General features: G+C 42.5%; 1 protein-coding gene across 2 annotated transcripts in view; it reads right to left on the reverse strand.

Moving 5' to 3' along the window:
- The window catches only part of CYFIP1 (cytoplasmic FMR1 interacting protein 1), a 102,600-nt gene extending 87,129 nt beyond the window's left edge, over positions 1-15,471 (reverse strand). For both annotated transcript variants that reach the window (XM_068968028.1, XM_068968027.1), the window contains exon 1: positions 15,415-15,471. The gene's annotated coding sequence lies outside the window, so the exon portion shown is untranslated. The remainder of the gene's footprint in view (positions 1-15,414) is intronic.
- Positions 15,472-16,815: the final 1,344 nt, after the last annotated feature.

Genomic DNA, 16,815 nt, shown 5'->3' on the forward strand with positions numbered 1-16,815 from the left:
AAATAAGCAGGGTGACAATATACAGCATTGTTGTACTCCTTTCCCAATTTGGAACCAGTCTGTTGTTCCATGTCTGGATTCAAACTGTTGCTTCTTGACCTGCATACAGACTTCTCAAGAGGCAGGTAAGTTCACGTACTGTTGAAGCCTGGCTTGGATAATTTTGAGCGTGTGAGATGAGTGCAATTGTGTGGTAATGTGAACATCATTTGGCATTGCCCTTCTTTGGGATTGGAATGAAAACTGACCTTTTCCAGTCCTGTGGCCACTGCTGAATTTTCCAAAATTGCTGGCATTTGAGTGTGGCACTTAAACAGCATCATCTTTTAGGATCTGAAATAACTCAACTGGAATTCCATCACCTCCACTAGCTTTGTTTGTAGTGATGCTTCCTAAGGCCCACTTAACTTCACATTCCAGAATGTCTGGCTCTAGGTGAGTGATCACACCATTGTGGTTATCTGGGTCATTACGATCTTTTTTGGACAGTGCTTCTGTGTATTCTTGCCACCTCTTCTTAACATCTTCTGCTTCTGTTAGGTCCATACCATTTCTGTCCTTTATTGTGCCCATCTTTGCAGGAAATGTTCCCCTGGTATTTTTAATTTTTTAAAGAGATCTCTAGTCTTCCCATTCTATTGTTTTCCTCTGTTTCTTCGCATTGATCACTTAGGAAAGCTTTCTTTTCTCTTCTTGATATTCTTTGGAACTCTGCATTCAGATGAATACATCTTTCCTTTTCTCCTTTGCCTTTAGCTTCTCTTCTTTTCTCAGCCATTTGCAATGCCTCCTCAGAAACCGTTTTGCCTTTTTGCATTTCTTTTTCTTGGGGATGGTTTTAATCACCGCCTCCTGTACAATGTCATGAACCTCCAACCATAGTTCTTCAGGGACTCTGTCTACCAGATCTAATCCCTTGAAACTATTTGTCACTTCCACTGTATAATCGTAAGGGATTTGATTTAGGTCATACCTGAATGGTCCAGTGGTTTTCCCTACTTTCTTCAATTTAAATCTGAATTTTGCAATAAGGAGTTCAAGATCTGAGCCACAATCAGCTCCAAGTCTTGTTTTTGCTGACCATATAGACCTTCTCCATCTTGGGCTGCAAAGAATATAATCTGATTTTGGTATTGACCATCTGATGATGTCCACATGTAAAGTCATCTATTCAGATTAAAACACGTCTTTCCAGTCCAAGTATCTGCCTTGGAAATCCCTGTTGTCTGCCCAGAGTCCTACACTCTTGAAGAAAGCTTCTGACCCAACGGAAATCTGGGCTGAGGACCACACATCCTCAGGCAATTCAGCCCTCAGCAGTGATCATTTTCATCCTATAATCAAGTGTTTCAGAGTAGTGCAACTGCAGAGTAGTGGGCTTTGTTTAAAATATATATATACTCCAAATGTTTAGCTTCAATTACTTAAAATTTGACACTTCCCAGATTTTTACGATCTGAAGAAACCAGCTTATACAAAATAGCAAGAAATCCTAAAAATATAAAACCATTTCCACTTCTGGCCCAGAAAAACAGCAGCAAAACTCCCTCTCAAGAGACATGTACCAAAACGCTTATGACTGAGATAAGATGCTGCTTCTGGGACTTCCTTCACAACAGCACAGTGTGGGGCAGGGGTTACAGAAGAGCTCAGACCACTATTGAGGGTTCATAATACTATTTTCTATGCCTCTGCACATTAAGGAATTGCCTTCAACAAACAGTTTAATATACATACATGTGAGATTTCAGGTTTCAGACTCAGCTAGAATGTGCAATCACTGCTTCATCCCTGCAGGTGATGTAGCAACTAGTGGCTCTGCCCGGTACGTAGCCACTGGGCCCTGAGGCCACCTTATTTAAAGTTCCTTCCTGTATAGTTCTAATTGTCTACATCCTCTTTTCCCCTGTGGCACTTAGAAAGCCTTCAAGAGGTAAGAATTTTTGCAAACAAACATTTTCAGGCGACTACAAACCTGAAAGGGTAAGTACACGTATATCTCGGGAGATATTGCGAGTTCAGTTCCAGACCATCACAATAAAGCAGATACTGTAGTGAAAGGAGTCACACAATGTTTTCGGTTTCCCAGAGCATCTAAAGTTATGTTTATACCATACTGTAGCCTATTAAGTGTGTGATAGCATTATTTCTTTAAAAATAATGTATGTGTGTGCTCAGTGGTGTCCGACTCTTTTTAAGACCCCATGGACTATAGCCCACCAGCCACCTCTGTCCATGGGATTATCCTGGCAAGAATACTGGAGTGTTTTGTTATTTCTCTTCCAGGCGATCTTCCCCATCCAGGGATCAAACCCATGTCTCCTGCCGTTCCTGCATTGGTAGGCGGATTCTTTCACCACTGAGCCACCTGGGAAGCCCAAAAATAGTGTACAGGCTTGGTCTAAATAATAATGGCTGATACACAAATGTGCTTAATGTGACTGACTCACACTGCCCTGCCCCAAATGTCCCATATCTCTTTTGCCACCATTCAAACTTGACCATACTTTTAAGTAAAACAGTAGAATATTTTTATTTAACATTGTGCACAAGAAATTCAAGACTGTATTTTTGACAACAGTACTTACCAAGACCAGAAATTCACTGTACTTTAGTATTACTTATGAGTCAGAAATAATGTGTAGGGTTCCTCTGTGATAGCACAGGGGACAGGCCACTAGTCCCATAGGAATGTCAACCAAAAGTATTAGAAGACAATACTGGAGGGAAAATAATGAGGGTGCTAGAAATGTATTTTTAAAAGCATGCCATTGTGGTAATGTAAAAGCAGCTCAGAATCTTGGTATTGAGAGACTACATAATGGTTGTGTCTCTTCAAAAAGTAAAAACAAAGTATATACCTTAATTTAAAAATATGTTACTGCTAAAAAAAGATAACCACTGTCTGAGCCTGCAGCAATAATAACATAACATAGCATAATCATAACATCAAAGATCACTGATCATAGCAGCTTTCCTGGTGGTCCAGTGTACTTCCAATGCAGGGGGCGTGGGTTGGATCCCTGGTTAGGGAACTAAGATCTCACATGCTGCGTGGCCAAAATAAATAAATAAATAATTTTTTAAAAGATCACTGATCACAGATCAACCTAACAAATATAAAAATAATTTAAAAGTTTAAAATATTGCAAGAACTGCCAATATGTGACACAAACACGTGAAGTGAGCAAGTGCTGAAGGAAAAATGGCACCAACAGATTTGCTTTATGCCAGACCACCACAAACTTTCCATTTGTAAAAAATAAACTATCTGAGAAGTGCAATAAAGCAAAGAGCAATTATTTGATGTCTGCCTGTACCTTATTCAGAGCAGCATAAAATCCTGGAAGTGGGCTCCTCCTGCCCAGTACCCCGGGATGCTTAGGGAGCAAGGGCATGAGCTTCCTGGAACTAAAAGAGACGAAAATTGCCAGGGAGACCTGGTGCAAATGCTGACTCTCACACCTTGCCCTGACTAGGTCAGCTGGATGACCAGGCACGTGCCCACATACACCTCTAGATTCTGAGGTTGGAGTCTGTTGCCCACACTTAGAGAAAGTGTGGCCAGGGCGACAGCACGATGGGTGGCTGCCCCCTACCCACTCCTTCCTGGGAGCTGCCAGCTGCAGTGGCTAAAGGCTGGGAAACAGCAAGGGGCTGCAATCAGCAGGGAATCAGCCAGTTCTGAGGCCATCTTAGGGTACCAGCCTCCAACGTAACGGTACTCCATATAATCCTTCGAAGTGACAGAATAAAATGCTGGAGTGTCTGTAGTTTTGCCTCACAAAGAGGAACAAAGTCTCCCTGATAGCAACACATCTGCCCCCGCCTCCTTGCCAGATCCTCAAGGAGGAGCAGGAGCCAATGGCTCCCGAGGCTCATAGGCACTCCATCACTGTGATTAAATCAACTGCTTGGGGTTGAACTGCTTTGAGCCCTGAACTTGAAAGGGCTGTTCCCCTTTCAAGTCCTAACTCTTCATACCTCAGACTGACCATATTTGGAGATGGGTCTTTACAGATGCAATTAAAGCAAAATGAGGTTATAGGGTGGGTCCTAATGCAATGTGATTGGTGTCACAGACAGGCACAGAGGGAAGGCCATGTGAAAACATGGTGAGAGTGGCCACCTACATGCCAAGGACAGAGGCCTCAGGAAGGGGCGGGGCCCTCTGGGAGAGCCAGCGGGACTGCTGTCCAGCAGGACACAGTCCCCAGTCACTCTAAACCGCAACACAAGCTCCTGAGGTACAGAGCTCCTTAAAAGCACATTCAAAAATGGTTCAGGGACACTCAGAAGTGCAGGCCAGGAAGTCATGCCTTCCAAGGGAGCCGCCCCAGACCTTGGCCATCCTGGCAGAGGCTTCCCAGAGAGGACTAACCCTGCTCTGTCCACCCCTGGTGAATATCAGGGCCTCTGTGGCCACTGAGAGGGTCCAAGCTTCTCAGAGCTTGTGTACAACGTTGGTCAGTGACACATTCCCAGTGGAGGGAGGGTGGGCAGTGGTGGTTTTTCCCTCCCTCAGTGGGCAGTTCCAGAGGGCAAGAACTGTCCCCCTCCCCTCCCACCCTTTGCATGGTGCTTACCTTGAAGCCAATCTTTGCAGGAGGCAACTGTCTGAAACGAAAATTACTGGAACTTCCCTGGTAGTCCAGTGGTTAAGACTCTGCAAAGATCCCATGTGCCACAACTAAGACCCACTGGCAACTAAGATGCAGCGCAGCCAAATAAAGTGCAAACTTAAAATACAAAGTAAAAACTATTCCTTATGATGAGTTATAGGTATAATGTGGTTTTTGGTCAAACATCAGTGTAGATGTTGCTGTGCAGCTATTTCTTAGGTGTGATTTACATTTAAATAGGCAGACTTGGAGTAAAGCAGGTGACCCTCCATAACATGGGTGGGCCTCATCCGAAACAGTTGATGACCTTAAAAGAAAATGAGGTTCTCCAAAGAGGAAAGAATTCTGCCTTCAGAGGACCTTTGGACTTGAGCTGTAACATCAACTTTCCCAGAGTCTCAGCCTGCCTACTCTCTAAATTCAGAATTGCCAACCTCCACAATCATGTGAGTCAAATCCTTAAAATAAATCTTTCCATATACCCTATGGCTCTGTTTCTATGGAGAATCCTGACTAATACAAACACCCCCACCCCAATTAAAGCAAAGGAAGAAACACAGGTGGCATGTACAAAACTCTTAGGAATGTGGTCTCCAGGGTAGAAGCAAAGCTGACTTCAGAATCTGAAAATGTCATGCCCATGCACAAGTCTGCTTGATTTAACACACTCAGTTATTCCATGACCCCTGGGACAGACAACCCCAATGAGTCGAGAGTCCAGGTAGTTGTAATGCTAGCTGGTTTTGTGGACACTGGTTCTTCTAGGCAGGATTTGTGGGAAAAGAAGAAAATTCTTTAAAATGGAACAGCTTGAGTAACTCAAGCTTTAGGTAGGGATTTAAATATAATGTAAATCCTCATCACCACTTCTGACCTGTGCCTGTGTAGTTCTTCACAGCAAAGTGTATCTTCTTCTGTGAATATCTTCAAAGATGAAGCATCACGCACCTCCACTCTCCTAGTCAAGATAAATGGGCACAAGGAATAACCACGCTAGCTCAGGACATAAAATTCTGGTTATCAAATCAAGTTCCAAGATGGAACTCACTGCTCTCTAAGCACTGGTTTTTCTCTCCCATGGAGCAAAATTCCCCCAAAAGAGAGTAAAGAACAGGACCTGACAACCTTGGCTAGTCCCGTTCTGAGATATAAATACAAAGCACAAATATGCTTGTTTCAAGTCACAGTAGCTATAAGTCCATTTGTCTTATTCACAATTAAAAAATCTGAATGCCACAGTTCAAGGCCTGGCTTGTGGGTTCTGTCTCCACAGTCTTGCATGAAGGTAAGGCAGTCATGACGAAGTTTGAGGGGGTGGAGTGCATAAATGAATGCTCAACAGCACAAGAGTACACCAGGCTCAAACCAACACAAAGGTAAAAAAGGTAAAAAAAAAAAAAAAAAATCCCTGTATTCTTGAGACCAAGTTCTGAGAGGCCTTTAACACAACAAATTCATATAAATGCAAATCTTATCCCCAGAGTGCTCTGGAATCTTTTTTTTTTTTTTAAGTCGCTCAGTTGTGTCTGACTCTTTGTGACCCCATGGACTATACAGCCTGTGGAATTCTCCAAGCCAGAATACTGGAGTCTTTGGGTAGCCTGAACTCAGGCTATTCACGGTGTTAGGTTCTCTATTGGCTCCTACACAGCTGCTGTGTCTAAGCTCCTCACTATGCCCAAAGGGTCTCCAGAAGGGGGATATACAGAGAACAAATAACAAAATGGCATACGTAAATCCTAAGATATAAGTATCTGCATTAAGTGAAAATGGAGTAGACAATCAAAGGCAGACAATGATAGAATGGGGGGCGGGGGGGAGCCATGAACCAAATATATGCCACCTGCTGCTGCTCAGTTGTGTCTGACTCTTTGTGACCCCATGGGTTACGGCCCACAGGAATTTTCCAGGCAAGAACACTGGAGTGGGTTGCCATTTTCTTCTCCAGGGGATCTTCCCAAAGCAGGGATCAAACCCATGTTTCTTGCATCTCTTGCATTGGCAGGAGGATTCTTTACCACTGCACCACTTGAGAAGCCCTATATGCTACCCATGAGAGACAAATTTTAAATTCAAAGACACAAGGGGATGAAATCAAAAGGATGGAAAAAGATATACCATGCAAAGAGAAACCAAAAGTGGCCAGAGTAGCTATATTGATATTACACGTATTGACGTGAAACAGAAAATTGTTACTAGAAACATTATAATAAAATAGTCACTCCATCAGAGAGATGTAACAACTATAAACCTATTCAACTAACAACAGAACTTTGGAATACCTGAAACCACAGAGAACATGATCTTCTATGTAGAGATTTCACAAAAGATTTCACAAAAAATCTGTTAGAGCTAATAGATGAATTCAGCAAAGCTACAGGATACAAAAGCAACACATACTGCATGTCTATACATTACCAATAAACGTTCCAAAAAGAATATTAGGAAAACAATTCCATTTACAATAGCATCAAAAAGAAAATAAATTTAACTAAGGAAGTGAGTGATTCATACACTAAAAATTACAAAACACTGATTAAAGAAATTAAAGACACAAATAAATGGAAAGATATTCCATGTTCATGAACTGGAAGACTTAATACTGTTAAGATAACAATATACAAAATTCCCTGGTGGTCCAGTGGTTGGGAGTCCTTGTTCTCCCTGAGAGGGGGTTGGGTTTGATCCCCGGTTGGGGAACTAAGATCCCCTAAGCAGCATAGTGCAACCAAAAAAAAAAAAAAGATGTCAGTATAATCCAAGCTATCCTCAAATTCAATGTAATCCCCATCGAAATTCTAACAGCTTTTTTTTTTTTGCAATAGAAAAACTCATCTTAAAATAATATGGAATCTCAAAAAAACCCCAGAATAGCCAAAACAATCTTGACAGAGAACAGTAAACCTGAAACTCTTTTACTGATTTCGAAACTTACTATAAAGTTATAATAATCAAAACTGTGATACTGGCATAAAGACTGACACATTGACCAATGAAACTGAATACAGAGCCCAGAAATAAACCCTTGCTTGTGTATATGATCAAATGATTTTCAACAAGGGTGTCAAGACCTTTCACTGAAAACAGGACCTTCTCTCTTTTTTTTAAATTTTTGGCTGTGCTGGGTCTTCATTGCTGCACAGAATTCTTCTCTAGTTACAGAGAATGAGTCAATTCTCTAGTGGTGCGAGGGATTCTCATTGCTGTGACTTCTCTTGTTGTGACACATGGGCTCCAGAGCTTGCAGGCTTCGATAGTTGCAGCACATGGGGTCAGTAGTTGCGGCTCCCATGGGCTCTAGGGCACAGGCTAAATACTTGTGCCGCATGGGCTTAGCTGCTCTGCAGCATGTGGGACCTTCCTGGACCTGGGATCGAACCCATGTCTCCTCCACTGGTAGGTGGATTCTTTACCACTGAGCCACCAAGGAAGCCCAAGACTGTCTTGAACAAATTGTGCTGGAGAAACTGGATATCCACATGCAAAAGAATTAAACTGGACCATCACCTCACACTATATACAAAAATTAACTCAAGTGAACAAAACACCTACAAAGAAGAACTAAAATTATAAAACTCTAAGAAGAAAACATATAAGAAAAGCTTCATGACACTCAATTTGGCAATGACTTCTTGGATATGACACCAAAAGGAAAAGTAGATAAAGCTAGACTAGACATGAAGATTAAAAATTTTTGTGCACCAAGGACACTATCAAGAAAGTTAAAAGACCTACAAAATGGGAGAAAATATTTGCAAATTGTGTATCTGACAAGGGATTGCTATCCAAAATGTATAAAGAACTCCTACAACTCAACATGAAGAAAAAGAAACATGATTAAAAAATGGACAAAGGATTTGAACAGATATTTCTCTAAAGAAGATACACAAATGACAAATAAATACATGAAGAGATGCTCAACACCATTAATCATTAGGGAAATGCAAATCAAAACTGGAATGAGACACTATTTCATGCCCATTGAGGTGGTTATTATTTTTTAAAAGAAGGAAAATAACAAGTATTGGAGAGGATGTGAAGAAATTGGAATCCTTGTGCATTGCTGGTACACAGAAACACTGGTGAAGCTGCTAAGGAAAATAAGACAACTGTTCAAAGAAATTAAGCATTTAATTACCACACAACCCAGCAACACCAGTTCTGGATATATAACCAAGAGAACTGAAAACAGCATCTCAATAAGATACACCAATGTTCATAGTTATATTAAGCCATTTTTTTGCTAAGTCACTTCAGTCATGTCTGACTCTGTGCGACCCCATAGACAGCAGCCCACCAGGCTCCCCTCACCCTGGGATTCTCCAGGCAAGAACACTGGTGTGGGTTGCCATTTCCTTCTCCAATGCATGAAAGCAAAAGGTGAAAGTGAAGCCGCTCAGTCATGTCCAACTTAGCAACCTCATGGACTGCAGCCTACCAGGCTGCTCCATCCATGGGATTTTCCAGGCAAGAATACTGGAGTGGGGTACCATTGCCTTCTCCCATATTAAGCCATAGCAGTGCTTAATTGGTGTCTGGAATAGTCAAGTTCATAGACAGGAAGTAGAATGGTTGCTACTAGGAGCTAGAGGAATGAGAAAATGGAGTTAGTATTTAAATGGGTAAAGACAGACACAGAAAACAAACTTATGGTTACTAAAGGGTAAGGGGGAAAGATAAATTAGGAATTTGAGATGAACAGATACACACTACTATATATAAAATAAACAAGGACCTACTGTATAGCACAGGAAAATATATTACATATCTTATAATAATTTGATAGATTGAAAAATCTGAAAAAAATAGACCTATGTATGTATATGTGTGTATATATATATACACACACATATATATACACACACACATATATATATATATACACACACAAAAAAAGATGGAATCACTTTGTATATCAGAAACATTGTAAATAACTATACTTCAATAAATAAATAAGTACAGAGGTTCAGTTTAGGATGAAGACAGAGTTTAGGGGATGGATGGTGGTCATGGCTGTACAACAATGTAAATGTACCTAATGCTACTGAAACTGTACATTTAAAATGATTAAAATAGTAAATTTTAAGCTATTTATATTTTATTATAGTAAAAAAAAAAATCAGGCAATATCTCCCCAATTTATTTTTTTTAAACATTTTTTCAGCTACTGCAGTTTACTTCCCCCTTCATAGAAATGTTAGAGTCAGTTTGTCTTTTATCTATAAAAACAATCTGCTGTGATTTCTAATAATTAAACAAAAATATCTTATGACCCAGCAAGAACACTTCCAGATTTCTATCAAAAAGATATTATAGCCAGTATATGTCCGATGAAGGATACAGCATGCTTGGGGCTGGTGCACGGTGATGACCCAGAGAGATGTTATGAGGAGGGAAGTGGGAAGGGGGTTCATGTTTGGGAACGCATGTACACCCGTGGTGGATTCATGTCAATGTATGGCAAAACCAATACAGTATTGTAAAGTAAAATAAAGTAAAAATAAAAATTAAAAAAAAGAAAGATATTATAACATAGGCCTGCATAAAGACTTGAACATGAGTCTTCATAGCAGCAGTTATTCATAACAGGCAAAAAAAAAAAAATGAATCTAATGAATGGTTCAACAAAATGTGATATATCCATTCAATGGAACACAATGCAACAAAAAAGGAATGAAATGCTGGTACATACTAGACCAGAAATAAACTCCAAAAACATTATGCTAAGTGAAGAAAGTTACACATAAAGAACACAAATTGTACACTTTCATTTATATTAAATGTCCAGAAATGGCAGATCTATGAAAGAAAGCAAATTAGTGATTAGCAGGAATAGGGGCTAGGAACGGAGATTAACTGTAAAAGGTCATGAGCGATCTTTTTGGGGTGACATGTAATGATGGTGCTGTTCAACTCCATAAATCTACTAAAAATCACTGCACACTTAAAGGAGGTACACTGTATACTGTACCTCAATATAAAGTTAAGATATTTTCTTCCTGCAATATTTTACTGGAATTGTGTTAAACCTATAGATCAACTTGGAGGGAAGTGACATCTTTACTATGTTGAGTATTTCAACTCATGCCCATACATGCCTCTTCATTTATTTACATGATCTTTGATTCATTCATTAGCATTTTGCAGTTTTCAGCTTATTGATCCTATATGTATTTTATTAAATTTATATCTAAGTATCTGATTTTTTGAAGCTGCTGAAAATGGTTATTTTTAAACGTTTTACACACTGTTGGTATATAGAAATAAGACTGATTTACATGCGTTGACTGTATTTTGTGACATTATTAACTTCACATACTAATTCTGATAGTTTTTTCATAGATTCCTTGGATTTTCTATGTTGATAATACCATCTGCAAAAAGGGACAATCTCATTCAAAAAGGGACAATTCTCATTCCAATCTGCCTTTTATTTATTTTTCTGACTTTATTGCCCTGGCTAAAATAAAGGTTTTTAATTATTATATATATGTTATTAATCCATGCTCTACTCCTTTGGTTGCAAAAATTATGAAGAGCTAGGACAAGATATATAAAAGCTTTAGAAGCCAAAGTATGAATATTAACAATACATTCCTATATATACTATCTCCTTTGATCTTAGTAACAATCTAATAGGTGCTTTTTCCATGTTACCAAAGAAGAAAAATGGTCAAAGGTAGTCCAGCCAAAATACCTATCAGGGCTCAGGTGATCATAGCATAGCAGACATATACAGTAGCTTTGCCAGGACCCAACTTGATCTCACTTGCCAAAGTCCGAGGTGCTGCCTGAGCTGACCCCTCTATAAACGAGTACTATTAAAACACAGATCCAAAGCCAAGACACAAGACTGTCACACACTGAGAGGGGCTGAGGGAGCACTGGCCCGACAGAGGAGTAGAGGCAGTGACCCTGGAGTGGCACCTGAGCAAGCACAGTGCCTTCAAAAAATCATCGGTGAGTGATTCAGTAAGCATATGAGGGTCGGGTCCCAAGGGCTAATATTTTGGAGAAAGCATCTTTGGCAGCTTCTTTCTAGTTTTTAACTTACTAGTCAGAAGGCTGGATTCAAAGACTGGCTCTTAACAGGCATGCTAACTTTAAAAAAAATTATTATTTATTTATTTGGCTGTGTTGGGTGGTATTAACAGTTGTGGTATGTGAACTCTTACTTAAAGTATATAGGATGTAGTTTCCTGACCAGGGATCGAACCCTGGGCCCCTGCATTGGGAGCGAGGAGTCAGCCACTGGACCACCAGAGATGTCCCCAGACATTTAGCAGGCACACACTTAACTTCTTTGTCATTTTCCTCATCCATAAAGTGAGAATAATAATTGTACCTATCTTTGAGGGTTGTGAGAATAGTTAGTATGTAAAGTACTCAAGAGTGAGCAAACTACAGCCTCCGGTTTGTTCCATAAGTAAAGTTTTACTGGAATACAGCCTCAATCATTCACTACAAATTGTCCGTGCTGACTTCATGCTACAGTAGTGAAACTGGGGAGGCTGTGACAGAAACGATATGGCCTGCAAAGTTGTACATAATCACTATTTGGACCTTTACAGGAAAAGTAATCCTAGCCTACAACAATGCTGGGGCTTCCCAGATGGAGCGGGAGGTAAAGAACCTGCCTGCCAATGCAAAAGACATAAGAAACACAGGTTCCATTCTTGGGTTGGTAAGATCTCCTGGAGCAGGGCATGGCAACCCACTCCAATATTCTCACCTGGACAATTCCATGGAAGAGGAGCCTGGCAGGCTACAGTCCATGGGTTGCAAAGAGTCAGACATGACTGAAGTGCCTTAACACGCATGCACACAAAACAACACTGAAGGACAGTAAGTACTCAAGAAATGTTGCTGTTGTTCAGTTGCTAAACTGTGTTCGACTCTTTGCAATCCCATGGACTGAAGCATGCCAGGCTGCCCTGTCCTTCACTATCTCCCAGAATTTGCTCAAACTCATGTCCATTGAGTTGATGATGCCATCCAACCATCTCATCCTCTGTTGCCCCCTTCTCCTCCTGCCCTCAATCTTTCCCAGAATCAGTCTTTTCCAATCAGTAGGCTCTTCACATCAGGTAGCCAAAGTACTGGAGCTTCAATTTCAGCATCAGTCCTTCCAATGAGTATTCAGGATTGATTTCCTTTAGGACTGACTGGTCTGGTCTCCTTGCTGTTCAAGGGACACTCAAGAGTCTTCTCCAGCACATTTCAAAAGCATCAGTTCTTCAGTGCTCAGCCTTCTTTATGGTCCAGTTCTCACAACTGTACATGACTACTGGAAAAACCACAGCTTTGCCTCTGTCAGCAAAGTGATGTCTCTGCTTTTTTTTTTTAAATACTCTGTCCAGGTTTGTCATAGGTTTTCTTCCAAGGAGCAAGCGTCTTTTAATTTCATGGCTGCAGTCACCATCTTAAGTGATTTTGGAGCCCAAGAAAAGAAAATCTGCCACTGTTTCCAATTTTCCCCCATCTATTGGCCATGAAGTGATGGGACCAGATGCCATGATCTTAGTTTTTTGAATGCTGAGTTTTAAGCCAACTTAAAAGATACATTAGCTTTTATTTAAACCCTCATTCACTTCCAGAATGATAAATCTGAGTATATACATAAAGACACAGACACAGCACTGAATATGGTAGTTCAGTTTAGTTGTTCAGTCATGTCTGACTCTTTGCGACCCCATGGACTGCAGCAGGCCAGGCTTCCCTGTCCATCACCAACTCCCAGAGCTTGCTCAAACTCATTATGTCCATCAAGTCAGTGATGCCATCTAACCATCTCATCCTCTGTCATCCCCTTCTCCTCCTGCCCTCAATCTTTCCCAGAATATGATGGTGACAAATGCAAACTAATGTCAGTTAACTAGGGGCTGATTAAATAAATTATCATACATCTAACCACAAAGCACTATACTATACAGTCACTAAAAGGAATGAAGAATATCTGTGTGTATATATAGTATATATGCCAATATATATGTCAACATGTTAATATTTCCAAGATCTTTAAATAATCCAAGAACATGAAGTGAAAAGGTACAATACATGCAATATAATCTCGCTGTCACAAAAAGAACATACACAAAAATAAAACCTATGCACAGAAAAGGCTACATACTAAGAGAGACTAGGGAATTTCACTTTTAATACATGTAGTGGAGCACTGTTTGACCTTTTAACAAGCTTAAGTGTTGTAATTCTTCTCATGAATTAGAAGTGTTATTTGAATAGCTCGGGTTGTGTCCTAGAGGCACACGTTTTAAACTTTAATGTCTTTACCCCTCAGGGACAAACTAAAGTATGGATGAATCGCAAATGTGTCTGCTGAGTGAAATAACCAAACTCAAAAACCACGTACGACATTCTGTAAAAAGCAAAACTGTAGGAATGGAGAGCAGATCAAGGGTCAGAAATGGAAAATGGAGTTGCCTACAAAAGGACAGAAAGGAGTTTAGGGGGTGATAAAACTGCTCTCTATCTTGACTGTGGTTGTAAGACACTAAGCATTTGTTAAAATTCAGACTGTTTATCATAAAGTCAATATTACTATATGTCAACTTAAAATAAATTTAAATAAACACACAAAAACGCTTTGCAAGTAACTTTTCTCTGAGAGACATATGAGCATACAAATGTATGTTTTAATACCGGAAATGTTTTCCGCATTTCCCTGTTCACCTCTGGCATAGAGAGGCCGCTGCGTGAAGACAGTGTTTTGCACCATCTTCCTAAGTGAATTCCCACAAATGCAAACTTGTCGTGGCCCACATTCATTTAAAACTTGATTATATTCTTCAGGCTCAGCACGGGTAGATCTGCGCTTTACTCGAAAAACCACTGAAGGCCTTCAGGAAGAAGGGAGGGCAGGTACCGGCGCGCAGCTTCACAGGCCGAGCAGCCGAGCAGGATTTACCTGCACGAGCCCGGAGCCGCTGGAGCTGCTGAATTGTCAAGCACAGCAACCTGAGCTACAACACCGAGAACGCTGCTGCTTCAATCACGGGTCATTGACGGGATCACGTTGACAATGGCCAAGAAATACCACCCAACTCACCAAGCTCTGACAAAACACTGAGCGGCGCGGCGCACAGCACCCTCTCTGTACTCCTGGAAAAGGAAACTCCCAAGTCTCAGACTCCTACAGCAGCGTAGACCGTCCAACACCCGGCTTCATAAGCAATCGCTATCCGGCCGTTCAGACATAACGCTAGGGTGGACGTGCTCCAGAGGCCTCTCTCGGCTTAGAAAGCTCTTCTTAAACCCCATTTCCAAATTATTCTCCCACCCACCAAGCGCTGCGAATTAGGAGCACGCATTTGAGGCTTAAAATATACAACTCAATCTGGCTGTGTCGAACCGCGCTGCCCACGTAACAATCCCGGCTCCTTAACAAAGCCCCAAGCGCCTCTCTCCAAGAATCTGCAAAATGGTCTCGCTTGGTCAGTCTCTCCTCCCCTCAGAGAGGGGCACAAAGCACGACCTCAGTACAAACCGCCTGCTCCGTACTTTCAAACAATAACTGCAAAATCCCAATGGACCCTCCCCATTGGAACTCCGTCGCGGCCAGGGGCGCTGGGGAATGGCTTCGCGACTCCGAGGCCGGAGTGATCCCGGAGGCCGCGCCGCCCGGGAGGCCGCGCCGCGGAGGTCCAAGTCCCGGCTGCCTGAGGGGCCCCGGTCGGACACCGCCAGCTCCCAGCTCCCGGCCGGCCAGGCTCCGAGGGCGGGCCGCGATCCCAGCGGGGGCGCGGGGCGGGAAGGGGGCCGCAGCGCTCCTCACCTGGCTCCGCGGGGGCTGCTCGGGGGTCCCGGGCGGGCCCTGGGAGTTTCCTGGCCGAGTGAGTCACTCGGGCGGGCCGGGAATGCGCCAGGAAACACCCGGCCTCCTCCCCTTCCTCCCGGGGCGGGGGCTCTGCCGGCTCGGCCCCTTCCTCCTGGCGCTCCTCCCTCCACTCCCGGCCCTCGGCCAGTCGGCTAGCTCTTGGGCGCTGTGCGCCTTCCCTCGACCCCGGGGGACACAGGCCCCTCTGGCTGTCGAAATGCTCCTCAGGGAAGGGAACCTCGAGGCCACCTGCCGGCCTAGGTGACCTCAGCTAGTCCTTGGGGCCGCGGGAGGGAGGGCGGTGGGGGCTTCCCAGAGGGAATCGCCCAGCTTGGGCCGTAAAAAGAGCGCGGAGGGCGCGCCCTGTCCCGGGCCTCCGTGACTTAAGGGCGGCAAGTGAGACAAGCCGCAGAAGGGACTTAGGGGGACACCCAGGCGCGATGGCCTGGCGCCGCACAACCAAGGAGGAGGTACTCACACCTGAGCTCCGCGGGCGGGAGCCTGCAAGCGGCCAGATGCGAGGTGCGACCGGGACTCGCTGCCAGAACCCGGCCATCCGGGAGAAAATGATCCTGTTTGGCCTCTGAAGTGATCGCGTGTCCCCTCTGAGCCAGGGGCAAAGGCGTGCGCAGATTTGTCGGAATGGCTGAGAGCAGAAATCTGACGAACTAGCCCCCAAACAATCTTGAGAGAGGCCAAGTGGAGTAAGCTTGTCACAAGCATGTTTGGGAGAAATTTTCCCCTAAACTACCCCCGCTCCCCATCACCACCACCACCTCCCCAACGTGTTGTAAGGCAGAGCAGTGAAGATGAGCAGCAGGTATCAGGCCATTAGCCTTTGAAAGCCACATGAAGTTACATTCCCTCCTGGCTGTCTTCTAGATGGTGCAAAGTTACAACAAATGAATCCTGACCAAACCAAAATCTACCAGTTGTCTAAATATTCAGAGACCACTTTTTCTAGAAGCTCCTGGAGGTCCCTCACTCCAAAACATGGGTTTTGAGTGACTTTCTGGTTCCCAGCTAGTCCACACATTTTCAGCCCAGGGCTGAGTCTTAAAGTTAAATTCCCAAGGGCTGTTTCATTTTTTGTTTTATACTGTAAGTGAAGTGGTGAAATACATATTCAAGGTATAGTGTGATAATTTAAAAATATTGTAATCCCCTAGAGCGATTAATGAAAAATAAGCAATTAAAAAATCCGAGAGAAAATTAAATGGAATGCTAAAATATAAATCCAAAGAAAGCAAAGAAGGAGCAAAAAGCACATAGGTAACAAAGAGCAAGCGGTTAGACTTAAATCCAACTGTATTAGTAATTACATTAAACGTAAATGAAATAAACACTCCAAAGAAATTG

Source organism: Capricornis sumatraensis, chromosome 3 (assembly GCF_032405125.1).
Source record: "Capricornis sumatraensis isolate serow.1 chromosome 3, serow.2, whole genome shotgun sequence".
Taxonomy (NCBI): Eukaryota; Metazoa; Chordata; class Mammalia; order Artiodactyla; family Bovidae; genus Capricornis; species Capricornis sumatraensis.